Below are 22,832 nucleotides of genomic sequence, written 5' to 3' on the forward strand. Positions count from 1 at the left end.
CATCATAAAAAGAAAAGTCAAATCATTACATAAATGAACTATCAACTAATTTTCAAGTGAGAGCACATCTCATTCTTGTGCCACTCCACAGCCTCTGAAAATTGTGTGAGAAAGGGACATGCTTTTGAGAGTAGTTGTTTCATGTTGATGAGCACCAGCATGTCATCTCAAACTTGATGGCAAGTCACTTTTCCCATGTCATATTATTTGGAATCTGTAAGCTGGTACAGCTTTACTTTAGTCAATAATGGGACTAACCCTTGGTTCTACTTCCATATTCAGGGGAAGAGCTAAGGAAAAATGCTAGCTGGTAGCTCTCAGTCCAAAATCAAGAATGACATCTGATAATTTGTCCAAGCTAAGTTTAGAATAGAATAGAATAATAGAGTTGAGGAAACCTTGGAGATCATCTAGTTCAACCCCCTGCTTATGCAGGAAACCCTATACCACTTCAAACAAGTGGTTATCCAATCTCTTCTTTAAAACCTCCATTGTGGAGCATTCTCAACTCTGGAGATAAGTTGTTCCACTGAATAATTGTTCTGTCAGGAAATTTCTCCTTAGTTCTAAGTTGCTTCTTTCTTTGATTAGTTTCCACCCATTGCTTCTTGTCTTATTTTCAGAACTTTGGAGAATAGGTTGACTTCCTCTTCTTTGTGGCAGCCCCTGAGATATTGGAACACTGCTATCATGTCTCCCCTAGTCCTTCTTTTCATCAGACTAGACATACCCAATTCCAGTAACTGTTCTTTATATGTTTTAGCCTCCAGTTGATTATTCTTAATTAATAATAATTAATAATAAGTTCATTATTGTCTCATACTTATAGACAAAATCTTGCCAGACTGAGGACTCTAATATCTGCATCTACAATATATTGTGTGAATTGTTAGTGAGGTGCTACGTACACTCTGCATACACTTTTCATCTCTCATACATAATGTCTGGGCTGAGTGGACTCTGGAATTCATCCCCTCCTCCTGGGGATTCACCTCCTCACTATCTTCCCCCACATGTCTGATATTCTACTTTATCAAAAGGATTAAAACTTGCAATTTTAAACTCCATGTTATAGTCTGGCAACTCTTGTGGCTAACCTTGATAGAGATCCTCAGTCATCAGGCCATGGTTTTCCCAATGGTGCTTTTTCAAGAGGAAACTGGACTTTCTTTTTCCTTGAAGACATTTCACTTTTCATCCAAGAAGCTTCCTCACTTCTGAACTGTTCTTCAGTCAGAACTGAAGAAGTTTCTTGGATGAGAAGCAAAACATCTTCAAGGAAAAAGGAAATCCAGTTTCTTCTTGAAAAAGCACCATTGGATCTTGTGGCTAGCATTTAGGCTCTTAGGAAAATGTTTTTTAACATTTGCTTCCTTATCTGGATAAGATGATTTTCCCTTCAGCTTGCTCTGTTGCTATCTATCTCCCTGGTGAAGTAAGGAATATGTGGGAAAGATACAAATTTTCGTTCCAGCCCATCAAGGCACCTTATTAACATTGCAAAATTGTACCTCTGATCACATTTCTTTTCTGATTGAATTTATGCCTACAGGGAACATTTGAAGGATGCCTATGAACATGTCATCTTCAACAGGAAAAAAAAAAAAATCTGAATTCCTAGTCATAGATGTAGAAAATTCACTTCTAACGTTCAAAATCCATGTTCTGATAGCAAAGCACTTTTATGACCTGCATGCATTTACTGTAAATGGAACACGTTTGTTTTTGCATATGAACAAGATTAAGTACAATACAAAAGGCAGGCACATGCCTTTGATTTGTCACTGTTGTTTCTAAGCAAGCAATACTGGTTGCAATTGTATTTTTTATGTTTAGAAAACACGATGCTCTATCTATTAAGACAGCGGATCGGACCCACTCAGAAATAATTTTGCAAGCAGCTGGTGACAGTAAAGGGTGTTGGGATCACCCATCATATAAAGTCCCCTTTTAAGCCAGCTGCTAAATTTACAACAGCATACAACTCTAGTCATACTATGGAAAAGCACCAAGCACTGTGGGGCTGAGATAATTGGTACCAGGTGGGCCACAGCTGTGGATTTCTAGTTTGCTTAGAAGGTGGCCTCTCTGCTTGGTAAGACGCTAATTTGTAACCACGATATAATGCAAAGGACGTGAAGTGCTTGTATTAACTCCATAAAGGTTTGCCACTTTGATGTTCCTTATTCAATTACTGTATAGCAGCAAGAACCATGCAAACTCATAATCACTTTTAATTCTGGATTTGCTTAAGAAATGTTTTCCCAAACCAGCCCTTAGTATTTGAATTGAATAGAATTCAGTTCATCCATAGCTGTGATCACGATCCTGCAGTTGGGAGGAATGAGGATCAGGTCTGGATTGGGAATGTTGTAGGAGTCCTTTAAACAAACGAACAAAAACCAAGGCTAAAAGGAAAGAAAATCAAGGGGATAAAACGATAGATTGTGGCGATGCTTGGTCAGCTGCCAAAAATACAGAGACTTGCAGATTTCTAGAGATGAGAGGCCATGAGAAAAGAATGCTTCCAGTTTTCAAGCAAACAAAACATACTAAAATATATTTTCATGCACCTATCAAAGATTTAATAAGCAAACTGAACAGATCTCAAAGCAAGCAATTAAAAGTACAGGTGTAATAAAACAAGGGCAACTTTTTATATGGACTATGATGATCAAAAAGCAAGCAGTTAAGGAAACCTGGGTTGTAGCTTCTAAATGAGATAATAAAAAAACCTGGTTGCAGGAAGTTCAATTTTTGTTTCAGAAATGTACACGGAAAGCATTAATTTGTTATTTTTTCACATTTTTGTATCCTCCTTTTCCTCTTCAGGTAGGCAAAGATGTGTGCTCCTGCTGATGTTTGATTTAGGTATCAAAGCAACTTGGTCAGCATTTCCAATTATGTCCATTTCCTCTGCCTTTTCAAGAATACTCATAAGGTCTGTATATCAAAAGTCAAAATGGTGACTTCACTGTTTTGATTAAACTCTTACCATATATATAGAACACATAAATAGAGGTTGGGATCCCATTGTATGGGTTTTTTTGACTTTTTGACATTCCCTTCTCTACAGATACCTCTGATGTTTTTAGAGAAATTTATCCAGTTCCCCTTACCCTACAACTGAATAAAATAGTATCCTCAACAACCTTTGTCTAAACTGCTGAACAAAATTCCCCAGAGAAGGCAAGCTCCTGGACTAGTTATTTACCAGGCTGAGTTGTCCTTCTGTCAGGAAGTGAGAAATAAGCCTGAGAATAAGGGAAATCTATAGACTCTTTAATCTTTTATTTTTATCATGTTGAAGGTCAATGGAATCCTTATTCTTTTAACAGGAAAGAGCAGAATAATTCAGTCAAAATGGATTAATTCTTATAAAACCCAAAGTAAATTAACAAATTCCATATGTATTTCCTGTAAGAAGAGACGGAATTTATTTTTCTGTTTTAAGCCATAGATCATCCATTTCCTTGATGAATAACAGTTATCAGCCATATCCATGTAAACTTTATTTAGAGAAATATGCCAGCAGTCAAAGGAGAATATTATTTCATTCATCCCCTGTATTTCTTGCTTTGTAGAGCTTTTGACATGATTGGTGAGTTGATGGGGAAGATGGAATCAAGCTTGCCTTTTCACAAAGAAAGCCAAGTTGGTGTTCATGTGATCACTAGCAAAAAAAGGATTGGTTTTTTGTCACAATTCCAGAAATACTTTACTGTTCCTGAAAAATGAAACAAATTAATTTCACAGGCTGGGTGGAAACCTGGCAAAAAGATGGACAAGGTCATCATGAGACCTGATCCAAATATCCATTCTAATTAAGGGAAAAACACCCATTGGGAATGGAGAATGTTCTAACAAGAAATTATTTTCCAAGTATTGTTCTGTGAGAAGGATATTTGGTCAGAAACTTGAAGGCACAGTTCCACAATTTTGAGTGTGCCTTTGCTCAAAATTGCATAATTGGCTGGCTCAAAAAACTCACAAATGTGTGTCTGATCAGTATATATCCATTGATGTCTTGTACATACAGTACTTCCAGGTTATCTCCAGCCTGACATTTCTGTTTTAGGAACAGGAAACCACCTTTATCATATATTTTTATTAGTTTAAATTTAAAGAGACTCCCTTTTCTTCTGGTCTAACTCTGCTATTAAAATCTGAAGCTATTGAAAAAGAACACAAAATTTTTAATTTGCTAGGGCCCAGAATAGATGATACTTTGAATGCACTGTATATTCTTCAGCCTGCCACTACAAATATGTTTGGAAACCAACCAAGTTTTGCAGAGCTGTTGCAAACCAGCATTGACAATACTGGTATCAAGCATAGGAAATTAGGAAGACAGTTCAAATGATTTTAGGTTCATTGCATATTAACACTATCTACAAGAATCTGAACTACCAATGGTCAAGGCAAATTGGGGGTCGATAAGAGTCAACAGAATTTCAAGGTGGGCTGGACTTAGATCTTTTGTAGACGTGAGTCAAAATTCATGATGCGTTTAACCCCTCCCTCACGTTTAGCCTGGTCATCTCCTATATCTGGCTAGATAAATCAATTATCTGAAAAGGCAAACAGTTTCCTTAGATCTTCAAGCATTTATCACATTGGATTTTTTTTTTATGTCTAAAAATAAGAATTGTGTATGTGCAGAGTGATCAGAACTAAAGAACAGTGATATTCATTATTTTCATATTTTGCCATTATGCAGATAAAATTATCTATCCTCCTCTAAAATTGCTATTGGCAATAGCATACCTATCCCATTCTTTCCAGAAACTGTTGTTTAAATAGAAGCAACATAAGTAATTCTCAACTTATAACCAATCGTTCAAAATTATGATGGACTCCCCAGAAAAGCATTAATGATGTGAATTTAAAATTTCAATAGTTGCACACACACACACACACACATTCTGTGGCCACATGATTGTATTTGGAAACCAATCCTTCTTTAGATTTGCAGTGTCCTGCTGTCACATGACTGCAATTTATGATGTTTTTATGATTTGTGAAACCAGCATTTTCTCTTGGTTCCTGGCAAAAAAAAATGCCCAATGTGGATAATGGTTTTGCTTAACAGTGCAGTGTTCTTTTAATAGATGCATCGTTTGCTTTACAATTATCATGATCACTTAATGACCACTGCAAAAAAAAAGTGGTGATAAGTTAGGGTTGGCTGCTTAGGCGTCTCGACATATGACCATTAAAACATACATAATAGAAATTCTAGGCTCCATTTCGGTCATATGTTCAGGACTACCTATAGTCTTACTTCAATTCTTCTATATAAAGGAAAGATAAACAAATATTTTCAGGACTGTAATACAGTTCTGATGCAAATGCATAGATTTACAATTTCAATAGTGAACCAATTTAACACAATAATATTATCATCCCCTTTTAGACATGATCAGGGACTTCAAACAATTAAAGCTGGGTATATTATAAAAACTTTCTACTGCTTACTATTTTTCTATTTAGATGTGGATTATGGTCATTTAAGATTGTTCTAATAATTTCCAAGTGAAATTCAACTATTTTGATCTTCTATTTAAAGCCTCTACAAATTCTTAGGTCTAGAACTTGGATCTTACCAAATTCTTAATCTCTGATAGTTTTCTTCAAGTTGAGTCATCAACATTCATTACTGTGCTTCTACTTTAAAAAGAATAGTTCTAACAAGTTAAAATAATTTCCAAGGGCCAAAAAGCAATTAGGAACATTCAGTTCCCAGAAAGAAAAGTCAAATATTTCCAGGAATTCCATCTTTCTGGAAAAGTTCAAGTTTTCCAAAGATTTCAAAATAAGTTCAGAGTTTTGCTGGGGAAAAAAGCCCTTAAATATTCTAAGGGGAAATGAATTGGTTCTCAGTCAAGTTTTACTAAATAAGATGCAGTTGATCTTAGCTCTGTTTTAGTGAGCAAAGATAGCGCTAATCATCAGTTTTCAGAGCAATCACAACAGAACACACGGGTGAAAAGATTTTTTGCTCCACAGCAAATGCTACATGAAAGATGATGAGTTGCCACTGTTATGTTCAGTGGGTTGAAAATTCAGGACTTCAGAGCTGTCAGGCTGACAGATTCCACCAGTAATGACAGTTATTACTAAAAATATTTCAGAGAATGTAGGACTGGCAAGGTTTGTTTCTTCCTCCCAAGGTGATGAAATGATGATACAATTTTGCCATACTATCTTGCAAGTATAGATATGCTAGTACTGGGGAAGTTACTTAGTCCAATATTTCTACCACCAGAAGGTTACTAATAATTTTTTTTTATCTCTTTGAGGTTCTTACTCAGCCTAATATTGGCTAAGCTCTGCTGAATAGATCCAATTGCCTAAACAAACATCGTCTTATAATGCTTTTGTTAGAATGTTCATATCTTTTCACTTGCAATCCAGATTGTGCTTGAAAATGGTCAGTAATTGATATTCATTTTACAAAAAAAATGATCTCTCTCTCTCTCTCTCTCTCACACACACACACACACACACACACTAGAGAACTGAATCAGCACAGCTCTCTCTCTCTCTCTCTCTCTCTCTCACACACACACACACACACACACACTAGAGAACTGAATCAGCACCGCTCTCTCTCTCTCTCTCTCTCTCTCTCTCTCTCTCTCATACACACACACACACATTAGAGAACAGGATCAGCACAGCTGGTTGAAATCTAAGATTTTTGGAAGATCAATTTTAAGGGGGAAATAAGAGAGAAAACTCATTCAATAAGAAGAGAAAATGCTTGAAGGTTTTAGAGTGTTCAAGAAATTGAGTTAGACATTGGGATGGCTGATTGACTGAAGAAGACATGGTTGAAACCTGAAGAGGGTACTCCAGATTCAAATATTGTGTTAATTCCCACTCACCTTTAGTACTTGTTACTTATTCTGAAAGTCATACAGCAATATAGCATAATCACACAGAATCCAAATGGCATGTGTGTTTCATATGTTCATTATAATTCTGTCAGAATATTCACGAACTGGCAGCGACATGGTAACAAGGTCAGTCATTGAATAGCATGGCAACATATCAGACAATGGGAGCTGAATTAGAAACTGAAACTACAAGTAGTCTGGGCATGGCTCTGTATTAAGCTATCTGAGGCTGCTACTTGTGTTTTGTTTGTGTTACGTTGGAAGAATCTGCTATTGGTATTGAACATTTTACTCATATTATGTATATGAAGAAGTTATGAATCCTGCTGAATCAATCATCTGTGTGTGCTTTCCAGATTTGATTTCTGCAATAAACTTTGACAAATTCCCATGTTCATAGAACATTAATGGATCACAGCACTAAAAGAAAAGTAAAAGTGTCCCTGCGGATTTTACACCACTAATTGTTGCTGAGTCTAGGGGGAGATGCTCACCTCCATTTCAAGACCATTGAGCCAGTGCTGTCTGAAGACATTTCTGTGGTCATGTGGCCAGCATGATGTCATAGAATGCTGTTATCTTCCCACGGAAGTGGTACCTATTTATCTACTTATATTTTTAGGTTTTCAAACTGTTAACTTGGCAGGAGCTGAGGTGAGGACAGGAGCTCACCCTGACATGTGGAGCTTAGGTCTCCAACCAGGGCTGCTGGCTTTCCAGCATATTAACTGCTCAGCCACTGTGTCATCACACAGAACTAATACTTCTTATATATTTGGAATACACAAACCCACACATAGAAATATGTGGCCAGATTCCTTATAGAACCATCTACATCCCACCCATCCCACTAGCCCTTCTCATGCAGCAGGCAAGGAAGGCAGACCCCAACAGCCAAAGAATTGCAACTGGCAAGGTCCAGGAAGAGGCTTCTCTCTGTTGTAACCCCTGCAGTGTGGAATATTCTTCAGCCCCAGAGGTTAGATGGAATCTTGGCTTTTCAAAATATCTAAAGAACTGGTTCTGCCATCTTGATTGAGAAGTTCACAAAGAAATATGCAGCCTTGTAGCTAGTTAACACCCTGAAGTTCTTCCACTCCTTTTAAAATAACTTTTAATATCAAAATTTTAACTATTTCTACCTCTATGTTAAATTTTTATATTCTTTTTTTTAATTTGTCCTATTCGATGGTCCCTCTTTGAGGGGATGGACAGTTTCTCAGTGTGATAAATATATAAATAAAAATACATATACATTGTTTCTTATTTTATTTTCTTGCTTATTATCATTTGTAATGAATAAAACCAATAGTGGTCATGAATTGCATTTGAGTGGAAGACTAGGTGTAAAATCAAAAACCTTATCAAAAGCTGTCCAGACAGTACATTAAGAAGTTGCCTTCAGCTTTTAATAATTCTTTATTATTAATAATGCTTAATGGGAGCTGTTTTCCTACTTACATCTCAGAAGCAGTTCATCTTCATTATGCTTTTAAATTCAAAGAAGAAAAAACCCACAGAATCAACTGAGTCTTAAAAAAATAAACAATAAACAATACATTTGCAACGCAACATCAAACAACTGTTTTCGCTGGCACACCTTCATAATGGATTCTTTATGCAAACTTTATAGCTTTAGTAGCATTTTCAAGCAATATGGTTTCCAGTACATTTCATTCAATGAATGCCGCAGCAAACCTTGTGAACAGTTTTAAAGATTGGCCTTTAATCCCAATCTTTGGAATGTGCATTTACATTGATAATTAGTATAAATACCCAGTGGCAGAAGGAAAATAAAACACTCTCCTAGTCCTTAAGCTATATCCCTTAGAAAACAGACATCAATTCCCATTGCTTATGAGATATTCCAGTCTTTCTTGAATTTCCTTCTGTGATTTTTTTTGTACAGATTAAGTTATCACTCTAGAGGCTGTGAGGCTGTGAATTCTGGTCCTGCCTTAGGTACAAATGGAGCTGGTTGATTGTGGTCGAGACTTCTTTCAGCATTTAGAAGAAGGTAATGGCAAGCCACTTTTGAAATCTGCCAAGAAAACTCCAGGGACAGTCCAGGCATTGCTATAAGTCTGTCTCTCTGTCTCTGTCTCTGTCTCTCTGTCTGTCTCTCTTACACACACACACACACAGTGAGATTCAATTTTTTTACTACTGGTTCTGTGGGCGTGGTTTATTTGGTGGGCATGGCTTGGTGGTCATATGACTGGGTGGGACTCGGCAAGGTGGAACACCTTGCTGCCAGTGACATTGAGTTGGCCATGGCCACTCAGTCACATGACCAATGCTGCAAAAACAGTGATTTCCTACGTACCTCCCCCCCTCCTCCGCCCTTGGGCTGACAAAAAAAACTCCAATAAAGATCACAACTGCTGCCGAGTCTGCCCGCCAAATAGATTTTGTTTTGTGGTGGTTTTTGTTTTGTTTTTTTGCCAGAAGCCCCTCGGAGATAAATTTGCACCACCAAATTTTACTGTACCTTGTTGTTGGGGCACTGCCTGTTGCTGCTGCAGGCACTGCTGCAGCCATCTGGCTGCCCAAGTAAAGAACCACTTTGGCTCAGGGCGACTGTGAGGAGCAAGCCAAGGCACTCACCTCATAGCAGTCAACTTTGCTCTCTCTTTCTCCAGTTAGGCATTCCCAACATGCACAAGGAGCATGAAGGGAGGTGGACACCGCGCGGATGCATTTTAAAAGTCAGAGAACTTTGCCCAAGACTTCTCGTGAATTCAGGAGCTACACCTCTCCCAATGATGAGTTGGCAGAGATCTAACAAAATGTCTTAAAGATCTTAAAGATTGACTTTAAGAGCTCCCCCATGGAAGAAGCCGAGAATGAGAGCAAAAGTAGTAGTGACAGGGGCGACAGGGGCATGTGATAGGTCTCTCCACGGTCCCCTCCCAGGTGATGGCTAGGGCTTTGGCACCTCCTCTTTTGCTCAGAAGCGCAGTGTCTGCCTCCCTTCACACTCCTTGTGGAGGGACACACATGCCCATCACTCCTGCTGCCACTATGTTTGCTCTTGGTTCTTGGTTCTCAGTTTCTTCCATGGGGACACTCTTAAAGTCAACCTTTAAGTGGTCCCAGGACATCTGCCTGCCTGCCCAGTGCCCTCCCTCCATCATTTTCTTCCTTCTCCTGGTGGATGCGCCTCTTCCAGCCTGGCCTGGCCAGCCAGCAGGTGGGTGGGCATTTATCCTGGGGCTTCTTGCCCTCTTGTTGTGAGATGCCTGCAGCTGCTGTTCTATGTGCCAGGTCCCACAAGTCTGAGCAGCCAGCGCATAGAACAGGGCTGTGCTGGACCATTGGAGAAGCAGAGTAGAGCTGAAGATTAGTAGCCATGGCTTTTACAGTGCAGAAAGTTTCCCCGAATTGGCCAGTTGGTCTCCTCTTTCTCTGCCTGTTTGTTTTGTATGGCTGAAAAGGAGACCAGCTGGCCAAAGGGGCAGCTGCTGGGGGGGACATTTTTTTTTCCGGTCTCCAGACACCTCTTTCAGTGCAGAAATCCTCCCCAAATGGGCCAGTTGGTCTCCTCTTTCTCCACCTGTTTGTTTTGTATGGCCAAGGAGGAGACCAGCCAAAGGAGTGGCTGCTGGAGGCAACTCTTTTTTGGTCTTCAGCCACCTCTTTCGGCATAGAAATCCTCCCCGAATCGTCCAGCTGGTCTTCTCCTCCGCAGCCATACAGAACAAATAGGGATAGAAGGAGGAGACCAGCCAGCTGATTCGGGGAGGCTTCTTGCACTGTAGAGGTCTCCGGCTTTGCTATGCTTCTCCAATGGTCCAGTGCCACCCTCTTCTATGCGCTGGCTGCTCAGACTTGCCGGGCACACCACATAGAAGAGGGCATGCTTTTTTCAGTGCGGCTGCTGGACTGCAGCCACAGTGAAAAAAGCATGCAGCAGCTTCAGGCATCTCATGACAAGGGGGCAAGAAGCCCAAGGATATCTGCCCACCCACCTGCTGGCTGGTTGGGCTGGGCCCGGCCAGGCTGGAAGAGGCGTGTCCACTGGGAGAAGGAAGAAAATGTGCTCCAGGAGGGCGGGGAGGAGGGCAGATGTCCCAGAGCTGCTGCACATGTGCCCTGCATGTGCAGCAGCCCTGGGACATCCGTCCAAGCTGCACCACGGCCGCCATGTGGTAGGGAAAGCTAGGAGAGCAGCCAGGGCAAGTGAGCAACCAGGTGACTGGGTTGGGGGTGTGGCCAGCCAGCGGTCACCACTGGTTCTGCGACCCATGCCAAATCACTGCTACTTGTTTGCCTGAACAGCTGCAAACTGGTTGAATACCACCTCTGACATACACACAACATACACCAACAAAGCAAAAGCAAGTTCACCTGGACATGCTGATTGGCATCCAGAAGACTAGGCCAGATCTTTTAGCCTGCTCTTGATGAGAAATAAACCTCATGCTTTTAACTGTCCTGGTGATTCATAGCTGGACCACCACAAGGAAGATCAAGGACTCAAGATGTGCCTTTTATTAATGCGCACTAGACCCATTGTTTACACATTTTTTCTAAAAGAAAAAAATCCAGAGGAATCAATTGTAAAGGCATAGCTGCCACTGTGACTTCTTTTACTGCCTCCCATGGATGTTCCAGATTTATAGGATACCCCATCTAGCTTGATGAGAGACATAATAGAAATAGAATTAGAATAGAATAGAATAGGCCGAGTGTGATTAGACAGGCAATTAATTTGTTTCTGGGGCAAAACTCTCAGTGTAAGTTGATTTGATTAAAATAAAATAATAAATAAAACTAAGTTGATTTGATCAAGATAAAATAATTGTGGAACTTATAAGGTACCTCTGCCTTGTCCCTCTTTTCAACATCTATGACAAAGATATTAGAAACAAATTTATTTATTGCCACCAGGAGAACAATATGCATTTGTCCATGTAATGAAAAGAAGCTGAGCTGAGCTCCAGGAAGTCTTTCCTTTTTAACCATATATCTGTCAGATTTTTTTTCCAAGCACAGTCTGGACCAAAGTAACTCTTTTACATAGGGTCCTGGTTGAATTTCTGGCAGTGGAATCAGGGAAACATAAATTTTATTTATGCTGCAAAATATTATGAGCATGGACTGCTATTTTATCATTTACTAGTGATGCACACTATTACTGTCAAAAGTACTGTGATTTGAAATTATAGCCAAGATGGCACCGATGATGGCTGCCTCGGTGAAATGCTCTCTAATGGTTTCTTTATTCCTTATTATTATCTGCAATTCACTATGGATTCATACTCACGAGACCATCTGCTAAAGAATTAGGCAATGTTTCCTTAAGGAGCAGCTTTCTGATTCCCCACCCGCACCTGTCTTTGCAAACGCGGAGGAAATTCTAACCAATTATAACAAAGAAAGCAAAGAACTGACCATGCCAGAAAAGGAGACGAAGTAAATGAGTGGGGATTTTAAACAGACTAAGGTAAGTGGGGGGGAAAACTCCTCTCCCTTCAATCTTTCTGACTAATTTAGGCTCACTGGCTAACAAGATGGATGAAATTCATCTCTTAAATAGATGGAATTCTGATTTTCATAATTCAGCTGTTCTTTGTTTTACTGAAATCTGGCTTAATCCACAAATTCATGGGGACACCACCATATACATCCCAGGATTTCAGACATTTAGATCAGACAGAATTGAAGATACATCAGGTAAAACAAAGGGTGGAGGATTATGTTTATATATCAACAACAGTTGGTCTCAGGATATAACTATAATATATAAGTTTTGTGATGAAAACTTAGAGTCTTTACACATCAACTGCAAGTCATTTTACTCTCCACATGAGTTCTCCTCATTTCTCCTAATAGCTGTGTATGTTCCTCCACAAGCCTGTGTAAACAAGGCATTAAGAACTCTTGCTGGTCAAATTATGGAGGCTGAAGCCAAACACCCAGGTTCCCTCCCCATCATTTTAGGAGATTTCAAGCAAGTAAATTTAAGGAAAGAGCTCCCAAAATATTTCCAGCATGAAAATTGTCCCACCAGAGTCAAAAATACTTTAGACCACTGCTACACAACAGTAAAAGATGCTTACAGGTCTTTACCATGAGCAGCTGTGGGACACTCTGACCATTGCATGATTCACCTTGTACCTGCCTACAGACAAAGACTTAAAACCATTAAACCAACAATTAAATCAGTGAAGACTTGGTCAGATGAGGCAAAGCTGAAACTCCAGGCCTGCCTTGATTGCACTGATTGGAATGTTTTTGAAGATGCCTCTGCAGACCTAGATGAGCTCACAGATACTGTAACATCATATGTTAGCTTCTGCAAAGACTTATGTATACCAACAAGGAACCTGTAAATATATAGTAACAATAAACCTTGGTTCACAGCTAAACTTAAGCAGCTACATCGTTCTAAAGAGGAAGCCTACAGAAAAGGTGACAGAATGCTGTACAACCAGGCCAGAAACATATTAACAAGAGAGATCAGAGCAGCAAAAAGAAGCTACTCTGAAAAATTAAAGAATCAATTCTCAACAAATGAGAGCAAACATGTGGAAAACTCTTAAAAACATCACTGGCTTCAGCAAACCTCCATCCCAAGCAGAAGGAAATCAACAACTAGCAGATGACCTGAATGTGTTTTACTGCAAGTTTGAAAAGAAACTACAGCCATCTATCTCCACAACCCACATCTCAAACACACCAACAACAGCCAAACCTCCTACAATTGGCTCCAATCCATTGGGCTCACAACCTCTGGTGATCACAGAAAAAGAAGTGCAAGATCTATTACACAGACAGAAGCCAGGAAAAGCACCAGGGCCAGACAAGGTAACTCCTTGCTTAAAAGTCTGTGCTGACCAATTGGCCCCCATCTTCACCCGAATCTTCAATAGATCATTAGAGATGTGCTATGTTGCTTCCTGCTTCAAACATTTTACCATCATCCTAGTGCCAAAGAAGCCCTCCATCAAGGAACTGAATGACTACAAACCAGTTGCTCTAATATCTGTAGTTATGAAAATCTTTGAAAGGCTTGTACTGTCCCACCTGAAAACCATCATGGATCTGCTGTTAGATCCCATGCAGTTTGCATACCGAGCAAATAGATGATGCTGTTCACATGGTTCTGCATTACATCCTACAACACCTTGAATCTCCAAATACCTACCCAAGGGTTCTCTTTGAAGACTTCAGTTCAGCATTCAATACCAGTATTCCAGACACTCTTCTAAGTAAATTAAACCAACTAGCGGTACCTGAACACACTTGTAAGTGGATCATAAGCTTCCTAACAGACAGGAAGCAGCAGGTGAAGCTAGGCAGAATCACATCCAATACCTGTACAATCAGCACAGGGGCACCCCAAGGCTGTGTGCTATCTCCACTTCTCTTCTCCCTATATACCAATGACTGCATCTCAAATGACCCATCTGTTAAAATACTGAAGTTTGCTGATGACACAACAGCGATTGGTCTCATTCGAGGCAACGATGAATCTGCATACAGACAGGAGGTTATACAACTTGCCTCATGGTGTAACTGGACAATCTGGAACTGAACACACTCAAAATCGTAGAAATGGTGGTAGACTTTAGAAGAAACCCTCCTATACTACCACCTCTTACAATACTAGACAACACAGTATCAACAGTAGAGACCTTCAAATTTCTAGATTCTACCTATATCACATGATCTAAAATGGGCACCTAACATCAAAAATATCATCAAAAAAGTACAACAAAGAATGGTCTTTCTGCGCCAACTCAGAAAGCTCAAACTACCCAAGGAGCTACTGATACAGTTCTACAGAGGAATTATTGAGTCTATCATCTGCACCTCTATAACTGTCTGGTTTGGTTCTGCAACCCAACAGGACAGACACAGACTTCAGAGGATAATTAGGACTGCAGAAAAAACAATTATTACCAACCTGCCTTCAATTGAGAACCTGTATACTGCATGAGTCAAAAAGAGGGCTGTGAAAATATTTACAGATCCCTCACATCCCGGACATAAACTGTTTCAACTCCTTCCCTCAAAATGACGCTATAAAGCACTAAACACCAGAACAACTAGACACAAGAACAGTTTTTTCCCAAAAGCCATCACTCTGCTAAACAAATAATTCCCTCAACACTGTTCAACTATGTACAAAATGTACACTACTATTACTGTTAATCTTCTTACCACTCCTTATCACCCATCCCCCACCACTTGACTGTTTCCTAGCATGATTTGATTATTGTTTATACTCTATGACTATCAATAAGTGTTGTACGTTATGATTCTTGATTCTTAATGAATGTACCTTTTCTTTATGTATACTGAGAGTATTTACACCAAGACAAACTCCTTGTGTGTCCAGTCACACTTGACCAATAAAGTATTCTATTCTATATTCTATTCTAGATATACTTGATTCCTTTCCATTTCAGTGGCCCAGGCACTCCAGAGTTATGCTGGAACACACCCACAGACACACCCACACTACCCAACCACACCAAGGGATGTTAGGGGTGTCTTACTTCCACAGTATTTTGTTCCAGTGAGTAAATCATCTGTGTACCAAGTTTGGTTGACATTGCTCTAGGCATTCCAGAGTTATGCTGGAACATACATACATACATACATACATACATACATACATACATACATACACACACACACACACACACACACACACACACACACACAAATCCAGAGAGAGAGAAAGAGAGAGAGAGAGAGAGAGATGATAGAGATAGATAGATAGATAGATAGATAGATAGATAGATAGATAGATAGATAGATAGATAGATAGATAGATAGATAGATAGATAGGCAGGCAGGCAGGCAGACAGGCAGGCAGGCAGGCAGGCAGGCAGGCAGACAGACAGACAGACAGATAGATAGATTTATTAAATATATTTTTGTGCTCCACAACTAAAGGGACTCTCAGCAGCTTATTTAGGAGCAATAGAATTTAAACATCTGCAGTAAATGTTAAACAAGAAAGAAAACAGTACAATAACCTGCATACAAAGTACAACCATACAAAATAAAATTAAAAATGAAGATGGTTACATCAACTAATAAACTAAATAACCCAGTCTTCAGGAGCTTCCAAAACATCAGAAAAGGAATTAGCCAGTTCCACAATGTTGAGTCCCACAAATGTTACACACACAGAGAGAGAGAGAGAGAGAGAGAAAGAGAGAGACAGACAGACAAAGTTTGACCCTATCAAAAAAACCATTTATTCCAACTTCTTCTATCAATTGTCCAAAATATGGAATTATACTGAGGGCAAATATTAAAAGTATAGATAATTGATTGCCATCTATCCTACTCCATTGTGACCTCAAAATGACCCACTTATTAGACAGCTGACAAGGAACAAGGGCTTCCCTTTTTAGTTCTTCCTTTTTTTTCTCCCAACAGCACAGAAATAACCACTGGTCACTGGGAATTGAAGAACACCCAAGTTGCTGAGTTCAAATCAATGGGAAAGGAGAAATTAAACCTTAAACCAAGGGGTGGGATTCAAATTTTTTAACAACCGGTTGTATGGATGTGGCCTAGTTGATGGGCACGGCTTGGTGGTCATGTGACATCACTCAAATTGAGGCACGCATCTACTTGCCTGGCCTCTCATGACTGTGGGGATGCTGCAACAGTCGTAAGTGTGAAAAATGGTCATAAGTCACTTTTTTCAGTGCCATTGTAACTTTGAATGGTCACCAGTTTTAGACCAAAACTCAAAAACAGTATGTAAACTTACGTTTGAATGTCAATCTTTCTCGCTAGCCAAGAAGCCTTTTCCACATAAGCAAAGTACCAGCAAAGGAGGAAAAAAAACTTCAGAGAAGTTCCAGAGACAGGAAGTCTAGTCCTGCCAAGAATGTAATAAGAGTTAATAGAGAGGCAGTTTCTGTAAGCAACACCAGAATGTTTCCTTCCTGCCTTTCTTACAGGATTAGGCCAGTAATTTCTTCTAACAATCATTTTTCTGGACTGCTTAGAATATTAACAACTGGTTCTAGTAAATAGGTGCGAACCTGTAGAATCCCACCCCTGCTTAAATCTTCACCTTGACATCTAGTCTATCACAGGCAAGCAAGCAACTGCTTGTTAAATTATCATTTTAAAAATGTTTACAGTTAGAATAAGCTAAACCAACGGTTCTCAATTTTTGCAACATTAAGATGTTATGAACTTTCAGAATTCCCCAGCTAGCAATAAGACGAAAGATGTAGAAGTGGTTTTTTTTTTTTAAAAAAAAACACCACATTTATCTTCTTCATTTACAAAGTTGTTGTTTTTTCTCTTCTACAAGACTGGGCCCAATGGCTATAGGAGGCTAATTTCAACACACTTCCCTTTTCTTGGTACAGCTGATTTAGACATAGAGTATGTTTCCTTTTAAAAAGGATGACGCTTAATATAGAGTGAATTACCTAGGGTAGACAGAGTAATTTATTCTGCAAAGCCTTGTATTGTGAGCTGAAATTGCTTTTTCTCCTTCTGGCATGTGGCTATCCAGAGTACCCCTGTTGATGCATAGCCCGCCACAACTAATGTAAGAAACAGCAGCGGCAAACTGATGTTAAAACTTGATCACATTACTGGTGGCAATGCTTATGAAGTAGGGCTGCAGAAAGAATGGGAACCAATCTTTTTCTTGTCCCTGCAGTGACAGATTTTAAAGGAACTTAAGACATCTGCTTGATAAATCGTTAATATGTTAAAGACTTTTTTTTTAATCCCATGTAGAATTTTGAAGAGGGAGCTCTCTACCTTGTTATCAAAAAGGCTAATAAAAATGCTACAAAAGCAGCATAGGAACAGAAGCAAACATTCCTAAGTACAGTAGGCTTTGTCCTAATTAGCTGCAGACCACTCTGTATACTTTAGTCATATGTCAACTAAGGAAATTCCACCATTTATTCTGGTGGGAAAGGGGAGGAGAGGAGAGGGAGAGGTGGGGGGTGGGAAGAGGAGAGCGGAGAGGAGAGTCTTTATTAATTTAGTCATGTAGTCATCTGACCATATCAAGTATAAAACTAAAATAAATATACAAGTAGATATAAAAAAACAATAGGACATGTTCAATATGTATGTATGTATGTATATGTACCGTATTTCCCCATGTATAAGCACCCCCTTTGTATAAGCCACCCCCCCAATTTTTGGACTGTGAAGTTTTGAAAAAAATATTTTATTAGAGAAACAAGTTATGAAGAAAGAAAATTTACAAAGAAACAAAATTCGACGTCTAGATCTACAACCGGTCATGGCCGAAAGCAAAGTGCGGCGACGCTAGCAATCTACGCATCGAACGAGAGTAGGAACGAAGCATTCAGGCGATGCCTAGCGTATGCATTTCTATCGCGTACTCGCACTCGTAATCGTATCATCACGTACAATTTTTACAAAAAGTATAGCATACTGCTGGAAAACCAGTTTATTCCTACTTTATTATTTTATGCATTTTTCACGTATAAAAAGTGTACCTGCTTTGTATATGCCACCCCCCTACTTTTTGGGCTTGAAAATTTTGGAAAAAAGGGGTGGCTTATACATGGGGAAATACGGTATATGGATATGTATATGGATATGGATATGGATATGGATATGGATATGGATATGGATATGGATCTTTGGTTATTTGGATTTTCTCCTGCGTAAAATTGGAAGTATCTTGGCAATGTTTTGATGAAATCTCACTCATCATCTTCAGGCTTGTGTCTTCGGCTTTGTGCTTCTTGGAGTAATGTGAGCTTGCAGCTACTTCTTCCTTTTAACTGCTAGTGGGGGTGTGCCTTGATTGGGTGGGGGCTTGGCTGTGTTCTGATTGGGTGGAGGTGTGTTCTCATATATATGTATATGTGTGTATATATGTGTGTGTTTTCTTAAGCCTGACACACACGATGAAGATGAACTCAATACACGAGCCTGATGATGGCAGATGAGATTTTGCCAAAACATCACTACAACTTTTCAGGCTGGTGCTTTCGGCTTCGTGCTTGTGCAAGCAAAGCGTGATCTGAGCTGCCGTCTCTCTATAAATACTGATGGGGAGGTTGGCTGTGTTGTCATTTCTTGATTGGTTGATGGAGTTGATGTTTGCAGATTGGCTGGCTTTTTCATAAGAACATGTGTGGCTGAGATACTGGCTGTGTGTCTATCAGCCTCCTGTGTTGTAATGACCTGGGTAATGGGCTGTGTGATGACCTTCTGAGTTCTATTGTTGTGACATCCTGGGTCTTGTGCTGTAATCTTCTGGGTTGTAATGACCTGGGTCATGGGCTGTGTGATGACCGTCTGATTTCTATTGTTGTGACATCCTGGGTCTTGTGCTGTAATCTCCTGGGTCGTTGGCTGTGTTGTAACATCCTGAGGTTTTGTGGTGTAGCCTCCTGAGTTCCGTGATGAGCGGGTGGTTGTGATGTGATGTGATGTTCTGGTTTGGCTCCAGGTTTGAGGCCTGGCTATGTGTTCATGGCATGTGTCCATTTGCTTGGTTTGGGGGTTGGGGTGTGTGGCAGCTGGTGATGCAGCTGTGGTCTGGTTTCTGGAAGGTGGTTGTCTTTTGTCTATGGGGTGGGTTTGGGTTTGAGTCTGAGTCTGGTGAGGGAGATTGGTGGTGGTGTCGTGTTTTCCTTAGGATTAGGGAGATTACCGAGACAAGATGAGGTGGCGGGGTCCTTTTACAGTGCTGAACCTCGCCCCTTCTGTCTTTGTCATTCTTCTGCCTCTTCTGTCTCTTTTCCACAGTGCAGGGGTCAATAGGCAGAATTGGCACATGATCTGTGGTCCTCCCAGGCACTGCCTCCTGCCCTCACTATACTGCTGCTCCAAAAAATTTTGCTTGTTTTCCACCTCTAAACTTAGGTGCATCTTATTTATTTATTTAGTTAGTTTGTCAAGCATGTATGAGAAAACAAGTATAAGTACGAACATAACATATAAACATGTAAATATAAAGTGGTATAAGTATATACGTAATAAATGAGTACAAATAAATGGTGTGTTTATGCATGCCCCCTTATAGACATCTTAGGAATCAGGTGAGATAAACAGTTTAAGGTTAAAGTCTGGGGGTTTTGAGGATGTAAGAACAGAGTCAGGTAGTGAGTTCCAGGCATTGACCACTCTGCTGCTGAACTCATATTTTCTGCAATCGACTTTGGTGCAGTTTACTTTGAATTTGTATCTATTGTTTGCCTATGTATTATTGTGGTTGAAGCTGAAGTAGTCATTGACAGGTAGAACACTGTAGCAGACAATTTTGTGTACTAAGCTTAGGTCAGACCATAGGCAGCGTAGTTCTAGGTCCAAAATTCCAAGCCTGGTGGCCTAAGATATTCTACTGTGAGCTGAGGAGTGGAGTATTTTTCTCGTGAAATACTTCTGAACCCATTCAATTGTATTAATGTCCATTATGCAGTGTGGCAGATGAGCTGTATTAAATAATGGGTCTGATGAAGGTTTTGTACGCTCTGGTTTGCAGTTCAGTGTTACCAGAGAAGAAGCTTGCTTATTTATTTATTTGATTTATATTGCCGCCTATTCTCCAATGAAGACTCAAGGCAGCTTACACAATGTAAAATCATATTTAAAACAAAAAATAAAAACAAAAACAATAAGAACTAACAAAAAGAATCAAATAAATTAGTAAAATACAATAGAACAAAAATTGGGGGGAAAAACCAACCCCCCACCCCCACCCCGATGACAGTGGGTCATACTAGCCATTTGATGGGTTCTATCCCTCTTTGGGTTCCTCAGGCCCTCTGGCAAAACCAGGTCTTTAGTGCCTTTCAGAATAGTATTAATGAGGGGGCCATTCTAATCTCTGGGGGAATGATGTTCCAGAGAGATGGAGCCACAACAGAGAAGGCCCTTTATCTAGGTCCCACCAGGTGTATCTCCCTCAGTGGTGGGACCCGCAGCATTCCCTGCCTCCTTGCTCTAATGGGTTGGGTAGATGTCACTGGCAAGAGATGTTTCCTCAGATAACCCAGACCCAAGCCATGAAGGGCTTTAAAGGTGACAACCAGCACCTTGAATATCACCTGGAAGCAAATTGGCAGCCAATGCAGCTCCTGCAGGAGAGGTGATACATGTGCACACCAGGGTCTGCATAAAGCCATGCGGGTCACTGCATTTTGCACCAACTGGAGCTTCCGGGTGCTTTTCAAGGGCGGCCCCATGTAGAGCATGTTGCAATAATCAGACAGGGAGTGACCAGGGCATGAGTGACCGTGAGTAGGGACCACTTATCCAGGAAAGGGTGTAACTGATGCATAACCCGCAGTTGTGCAAAGGCCCTGCTGGCCACGACCACCAACTGCTCTTCGAACATAAGTCATGAGTCCAGGAGAACCCCAAGATTATGCACAGGGTCTGTTTGGGGTAGTGCCACCCCATCCAAGATTAAAGATGGTAATTCTCCCTGAACCAACAAACCCCAGACCCAGAGCCACTCAGTCTTGCATGGGTTTAGTTTCAACCCGTTGCTCCCCATCAAGCCCCTAACAGCCTCCAGGCACTGCGAGAAGGAGGACACAGCAACACTTAACTCACCATGGCCCAAGACACACAGCTGAGTATCATCAGCATATTGGTGATACCTCAGTCCATGGTGATGGATGATCTCACCCAGTAGTTTCATATAAATGTTGAACAGGAGTGGAGAGAGTACCAAGCCCTGCGGAACCCCGTAAAGCAGTGGGCAAGGGTTAGATCTCTCCTCTCCTATCAACACTGATTGAGAGTGGCCACAGAGGAAGGAAGTGAACCTAGACAGCACAAGGCCTCCCATTCCCATCCCCTGAAGCCGTCCCAGGAGAATCCCATGGTCAATGGTATCAATAGCCACTGAGAGATCAAGTAAAGCAAGTATGGATGTACTACCCCCATCCTGCTCCCGCCAGAGATCATCCAAAAGTGCAACCAATGCTGTTTCTGTCCCAAATCCAGGCCTGAATCCTGACTGATAGGGTTCGAGATAATCCATTTCATCCAGAAATTTCTGCAACTGCTGCGCGACCCCCTTCTCAACAACCTTCTCCCAAAAGGGAAGATTGGAGACAGGTCGAAAACTATCCAACTGGGTGGAGTCCAGTGATGGCTTCTTGAGGGCAGACCACAGCCTCCTTAAAGTGCTGGGGCACCATCCCCCCCCCCGTAGAGAAGCATTAATCACTGCCAGAGTCCACCCACCTGTCACCTCATGGGAAGCTTTCACAAGCCAGGAGGGACATGGGTCTAAAATACATGTGCTTGCATGCATACTCCCTAGGACTCTGTCCACTTCCTCAGGAGTAACAGGATCAAATTGTTCCCAGATAGCAGGGCAAGAACCTGCCTCAGAAGCTTCCACTGGATCAGCAACCATGCCAGCATCTAACTGGGAACAAAGTCAACTGATTTTGTCTTCCAGAAAATTTCTCAGCGTGCCTCTTCAGGTGGACCTCAATCTCCTCCTTCCCTAAAAGGAGACATCTCACTTTAAAGAGGGTTGCTGTGCAATTATTTGCAAACGCAGTTATTGTGGAGGAGTATTTACACTTCACCTCACAAATTGCCACAAGGTAGGCCTTAGTAGCAGCTCTTACCCATATTCGATCAAGTTCATCTCTTGTCTTCTGCTGGCAGCACTCTAGATGTCTCCTCATGCATTTCATCCCTCTCAGTTCTTCTGTATACCATGGGGCACAGGGTGAGGAGAGGACACAAGGGTGCAATCCTATCCAGAGCCTCAATCACCTTCCAATTCCAAACAGTGACTAAGAGCTTGACTGGACTGCATAAAAGACCTGCTGTTATAACCCCCAGCTCCTTCTGGAACCTATCTGGATCCATTAGTCAATGGGGGCGGACCAATCTAATAGGTTCTGCCTCCCTGTGAAGGGATGCAGCTTTTGAGAAACTTATTGCCACTAGACTGTGATCTGACCG

The 22,832-nt window shown here is 40.7% G+C and overlaps 1 pseudogene; it reads right to left on the minus strand.

The window, feature by feature from the left end:
- Positions 1–2,304: 2,304 nt before the first annotated feature.
- LOC148123916 (uncharacterized) lies at positions 2,305–22,558 on the minus strand (annotated as a pseudogene).
- Between the last annotated feature and the right edge of the window lie 274 nt (positions 22,559–22,832).

The sequence above is a fragment of the Pseudonaja textilis genome, chromosome Z (genome assembly GCF_049901715.1).
Source record: "Pseudonaja textilis isolate UNSWEBS1 chromosome Z, rPseTex1.2, whole genome shotgun sequence".
In the NCBI taxonomy this organism is placed as follows: Eukaryota; Metazoa; Chordata; class Lepidosauria; order Squamata; family Elapidae; genus Pseudonaja; species Pseudonaja textilis.